A 6,826-nucleotide genomic window follows, 5' to 3' on the forward strand; every position below is an offset into this window, starting at 1 on the left:
TGTTTCCTGGTTTACTTTATTCGTCTTCAATTCTTTTTCTCAGGCTTCCCCATGAGCTATTTCCTCTGTTTAGTCCTTAACAATATTATTGCCAAGGGTTCTGACCTTGGCCATCTTCTTCGGTGGTTTCATGCTAGCCTGTGGTCTTCACCCTGCTTCTGTGAATATGGCACAAATACTTTTCCCTTGCAGCCAGATTTCCCTGCTAAGCCCAACTTGCATATTGTACTATACACAGAGATATACAAGTTTCTTCTTCTTATATATACAGAGATGTTTAACTACAAACTGTCATCTTCCCTTGAAAACTTGTTCCCATCCCTCTTACATTCTATATCCCGGTGTTAATTATTTATACATTTAGCAATTGAAATTTAATTTTGGAAATCAGACTTTATTCCCTTTTTTTCCAACTATCCTCCATATCTAGTGTATCACTGGTATTTTATAATAATTGTATCTCCCAAACAAAACAGAAAAACAACTTCTCATTTAATTCCTATGGTCATTTTTTTAGTTCCTAATTTAGTCTCATCCATAAGATAAGGACAAGCCCCAAAGGGAGGAAGTCCTGGGTTTGTCTGGAAGTGGCATTACATGAATAAGCTACAAAGATGGAAAGGAGTATCAACCTCAGAAGGACAAAGAGCAAAGAGAAGGAAAAGGTGGAGGTACACATTACACTCAAGGGGTCAACAAAAATGTTCACGTGACAACAATAATGCACCTAAGTTGGTGGGTATAAAATTATACAGAGCAAAGACAAAGTGGAATGTATAATTCAAGGTAAGAAGTCCAAGAATTAGTCTGTGAATAGAAAATATTTCCTTGGAAAACTTAAAGTGACTACCGGTTAACCCTGAGTCGTCTTGCTTAAATTTTGCCTTCTTCAATGCATCGTCTATAAGGTTGTCAAACCAATTTTTTTAAGAACATAATTATGATCATGTCAGTCCCTCAACCTGTAAGAGCCCCTTCTCACCTTTTCTTTTTTTCTTTTTCTTTTTAATAAAATTCTAACTTCTTAACATGGGATGCGTTTCTTCATGATTTGGTTTCTGCTTCTCTCTCTCTATTTCCTCATTGCTTGACATTCCTTCTCCCTCAGAAAGCTTGAGTCTCTCAAGCTGCACTAGCTCAGTTCCCTAAACACACTCCATTAACATGCTTTTCTTTATGCATTCATCTGCCTGTAACATCTTCTCTGAGCTAATTCATGAAGGTTCTTCAAGATATATCAAGGATCTTTTCTTAAGAAATTTTCCTTTACCACACAGCCAATCTACCCACCCCCTTTTGGGGTACTATGGAATATTCCCTCATATGGTGTTTCATTGATATGGTGCACAGCTGACTTCTCCAACAGCATTTGATATTATGTTGTGCTATGTTGTGTCATTGTATTATGTTATGTTGTATTATAGGGCACTAATATCTCCTGAGGGCAAGGATTCATTTTCAGATTTGCCACAGAGCTGTGAACAATAGAACTGATCAATACACATTAGTTCAACAAATTAATGAATAATTGAATCATTTAGTGAATGATTAGATATGAAAAGTAAATAAAAAGCTGAAATTAAATGTTCCTGAGGGTTACAGTCTAGGAGAACTAAATGACTCAAAATATAGGTCAAATCCAATCCATTTATCACATGTTCACTGTCTATACCCATTCAGCTGAAGATGGCTGAAGAAAAAAATATGTATCATATTGATTGGATTTATTTCAATTTTTTTACCTGAAATCTCAAGTGGTTCCTCAGTGCTATCTGGCGATCCCATCACATTTCCCAAAACAGTTTACTCCCCCACATTCCCAGATCACTATCTCATATCTTATTCTGTAACTCAAATTTTAAACATATTTTGCCAACGATCTTGCTTATTTCATTGAGAATAGACATCCAAGAAGAAATATCCATATTCCTTATCTATTCTCCACATCTGATTTCTCACTCTTTAACTTATTTCTTTCTATAGTACTTATGAGTTCTAACATAATGAAAAGTTATTCATTTTGTTTTGATTTTCACCAGTCTCTCCTCACCTTCCAAACATAACAGACTCTAGGCTCTATGAAGGCAGGGTTGCTTCTGCTTTTTTATTCTCACTTCTACATCCCAAGATTTTAGAATAGTTCCTGGCACATAGAAATCAATCAGTAAATATTTATAGAATGAAATAATTAAGTCTCCCACAAATAAATCTCCCCATATCTCTGTACCTGTACCTATGCACAGTTTAAATACAATTGTTCTTTCTTCTAATGCCAAATTTCGTCCTTATAATCTGAACAGTGTTACCATATATGATCACGTAATTTGTTCACTGCACAACAGCGGCTAGCTGAGCAGGCAAGTAGAAGCTGAAAGTTATTTGCCTAGAGAAAGGGTTGGTGTTTGTTTTTGTTTGTTTGTGTTGTTGTTATTGTTGGATGGTTGTGTTTCTTTGCAAATAATCGCTGTACAGAATAGTAATAGCCCTGACTAAACTTTATAATTTCTTACTTATTCAAGAACTTTTAGGGATCCCTGGGTGGCGCAGCGGTTTGGCGCCTGCCTTTGGCCCAGGGCGCGATCCTGGGGACCCGGGATCGAATCCCACATCGGGCTCCCTGCATGGAGCCCGCTTCTCCCTCTGCCTGTGTCTCTGCCTCTCTCTCTCTCTCTCTCTGTGACTATCATGAATAAATAAATAAAATCTTTAAAAAAAAAAAAAAGAACTTTTATGCAAAAATGTCACAACTCCCATCTTATAAAAAATGACCATCCTAGATTCTACATCTTCTTTTATCTGCTGCCCTTTATTAGCAAAACTTCTTGAAACCACTACCCCATCACTAGAGATAGACCTGGCTATGCTGCAGTGACAAGAACCTCCAGGTCTCAAGGGCTTAGCTCACCAAGAATTTATTTTTAATTCATATAAAATCTGCTGTGGGGTATGCAACTGTAGAGTGAAGTTGCCCTCCAAATGCTTACCAAGCAAGTAAAGATGTGACTATTATACCATTATGCTAACTTTGCTTCTACTTTCCAGGAAGGAGAATAGACTGAAGTTCCAGAATCAACATTGCGTGCCTTCACTAGTAAGCAATGCCTGTTACTTTGTCACACAGTTCACCAGCCAAAACATTTTACATGGCTATGCTTAAGTACAAGGGGACAAGGAAGCATAGTCTTCCTTTGTGTCCAGGAGAGAGGAGAATCAGGTATCAACCATTCACAACTATATGTACTGTCTTTACTTTCTCTCCCCTCATTTTGTCTTGAACTCACTCCAGTCAGACACTGAATCTTTTGTCAATGTCACCATTACAAAGTCCTGTGGTAAAATGTTTTAACAGCCATAATAAGATATAATCAATGCATATAAATTATATCTAATTAAACTATGCAGTTTGACATATTTTAATATACATGCATATATATCTGTGAAACAATCACTGCAATCAAGGTATTGAATGTATTAACTACCTCCTAAAGTACCTTTGCCTTTTGTAATCCTTGTCATCAGAACTCCCTGTGCTCCCTTCTCCCAAGCAACCATTTATCTGATTTCTAATTAGGCTAGTTAGAATTTCCTAAACTACTTAGAGTTTCTAGAATTTTAAATAAATTGCATCATAGAATATACTCTTTGGGTACCTTATCTCACTCCACATAATTATCTTGAAATCCACTCATGATAAAGGTCATTGCCTTTTATTGCAGTGTAATACTTGCTGTATGCATATAACACAAGTACCTTGCCCATTCAAACACTGATGTATATTTTGGCTGTTTCTGGTTTGGAACCTTTACAAATACCACCTGCTATAAACATTCACATACAAGTCTTTGAATTAGCATATGCTTTATTTTCTCATATGTAGAAATCTAGGAATGTAATGGTTGAGTCCTTGGGTAGATGAGTGTTTAACTTTTTGAGACACTGTCAAACTTTCCCAAGTAGTTGTCATTCATCATCCTCAGTGTTGGTGTATGACAATTCAAGTTCCTCCAAATCCTCTTCAGTATGTGATATGGTCATCCTTTATGTTTCAATCATTCTGATAAATATGTAGTAGTATTTCATTAAGTTTTTACTTTATGTTTTACTAATGACTAATAATATTGGCTGTCTTTTTATATGTTTATTTGCGATCTATGAATTCTAGAAAGAGGATGCTCAAGTTTTTTTGCCTGCTATTTTGTTGGGCTATTGAATTTGCCATGCAGTGATTTTCTCCCAATCTATGGCTTCTCTTTCCCTTCTTTAAACATTGTCTTTAATGCTTAAAGACATTTGTCATGGTGCATTATGTATCAGTAGTCATGCTTTATAATTTTTTTTAGTAATATTCCATTGGATGCTGCCTTTTACTTGTTATTCATCTGTTTATGGTCATTTGTGCTGCTTCCACTTTTTGGATACTATGAATAATACCGTTATAAACATTCATGTATAAGTTTTTATGTGGGCATATGTTTAAGTATACACACATGTATGTATAGCATATAGGTGTGTATGTATAGCATATAGGTTTGTATGTATGGAAAGATGATAGATCTAGCACAGAATTTTTGAGTCATATGATAACTCCATATTTAACATCTTGAGGAACTGCCAGTGTTTTTTACAAAGTGGCTGCACCATTGTATATTAACGCTAGCCATGTTCGAGGGATCCAGTTTCTTCATCTCCCTGCCTCCAAAATAACATTTATTATTATCTGTCTTTTTGATTATAGCCTCTTAGAGGGTGTGAAGTGGTATTGCATTGTGGTTGCAGCTGGCATTTCCCTACTCACCAGTAATATTGATCATCTTTTCATATATTTAGTGGCCATTACTTGTATATTTTCTTTGAAGAAATGCCTATTCAAATGCAATGCCTACTTTAAATTGGGTTGTTTTTATTATTGAATTGTAAGTGTTCTTTGTCTGTTTTGGATATAAGTCCTTTATAAGATAGATGATTTACAAGCATTTTCTCTTATTCTGTGGTTTTTCTTTGGATTTGCAAACATTTTATCCCAGTCTGTGATTTGTGTTTGCACTTTTTGGTGGCATTATTGCAGCACAAGGGTTTTTAATTTTGATGAAGTCCAGTTTATTTAATTTTTCTTTTGTCACCTATGCTTTTCATGTTGTATCTCAGTAATAATTTTCTAGCCCAGTCACAAAGATGTACTTTCTATACTTTCTTTTAAGTTTTTTATAGTTTTTGCTGTTACATTTAGGTAACTTTTTGAGTTAATTTTTATGTGTAATGAAGAGTAGGAGTTCCACTTCATTTTTTGCATGTGGATATCAAGTTGGCCCAAAACTGTTTGTTTGAAAGATTAGTCTTTCTCCATTCAATGCTTGTGATACCCTTATCAAAAAAATCACTGAATATAAATGCTAATTTCTCAACTCATTTCTATTCATTCATCTATATGTCCATCCTTATGCTGTCTTGATTATCTGTGTGGTAAGATCTAAAACCGTGAAATCTTCCCATTCTGTTGTTTTTCAAGATTTTTTTTCCAGTTATTCTGGCTGTATTGAATTTCCCTATGAATTTGAGGGATAGCTTTTTGGTGTCAAACAAAAAAAAAGTCAGCTGAGATTTTTTTTTTTCAGCTGAGATTTTGATAGGGATTATGCTCAATGATTCTTGGTCTTAATGACTTTTATATGTAAAGAAAATTTTAAAATTGAATTATTAGTTGTACTCAGTAAATCATGACACTTGATTTCTAGTCTCATTCTAGACACAGTGAAACTTTTCATTGAGAAGATTTATAAATATGTTAGAAAACTCTGTTTCTAAGTTATTTTTGACATATTTCCATCCTTTTAAATTTGTCATTTAATCATGAAGACACTTCTCATCCATCTAAAAAAAATCTCTTCATTAAATAAATTTTATTTTCTGAAACATAAATTGTTTTGTTTTTGCTTATTTGTTTATTGTGAAAAATGTTAGCATTTCCTTGGTGGGGTTTGTGTGTATGTGAGTGTATTTGTATGTGCATGTGTGTGTGTGTCTATATGTGTGTTAATATCTATTAGATATCATGTCACTAATCTTAAGCATATTTTTATTCTTGGATTCTTATAAAAGAGAATCTTTTGAATTTTTTTCCATGAAATAAGCAAGCAATCTCTAACCTCTGTATGCTACAAAATATTCCTTATCTTATTGTACATCGTTGCCAAGATCCTAAACCTAAAATTTATAGCCTGCTTAAATCCATTTAAATGATCACACTTTAATTAAACTACTTCTCAATACATTCAAAAGGCTTGAATACCACTGACCAACTATGGAGTCCCCCCTTTCTCTCAGGACTCTCCTAAGCTTACGTGACATATGAAACTGATGAGGGTATTGATTAAATTGAAATAATTATTTTTTTATGTTTAATTTATTTTTAAGGTAAAAGTAAATGTCTGTTAAAGTTTTATATATATTTTTTCTGCACCTGTGGATCATCTTGACTATCACCTAGAATATAATGACCCTACTTTATAAACCTGTGATCTGTGGTGTCCACATACTGCCAAGAAATCAAGTATATTCAGGATGAAAATGACATAAAAAAATTTCCAAGCAATTACCTTGTGGATTTGATTCAAGTTAATTTATTACAATATAAAAGCACAGGTGACATATTAAGAAATAAAATATCTTAATAAAATGAAATACAAGACAATAAACTGCTTCAGAAAAGACAGAGCAGTCAATTATGTTAAATTATTTCAATAAGTGAAATAATGCAATAACAGAGAACCAAACACTAGAATATGAAAATGGAAAGTGTGGGTGATGGTTAGAAGAACTCTTTCAATAA

The sequence above is a fragment of the Canis lupus genome, chromosome 16 (genome assembly GCF_003254725.2).
Source record: "Canis lupus dingo isolate Sandy chromosome 16, ASM325472v2, whole genome shotgun sequence".
Classification (NCBI taxonomy): domain Eukaryota; kingdom Metazoa; phylum Chordata; class Mammalia; order Carnivora; family Canidae; genus Canis; species Canis lupus.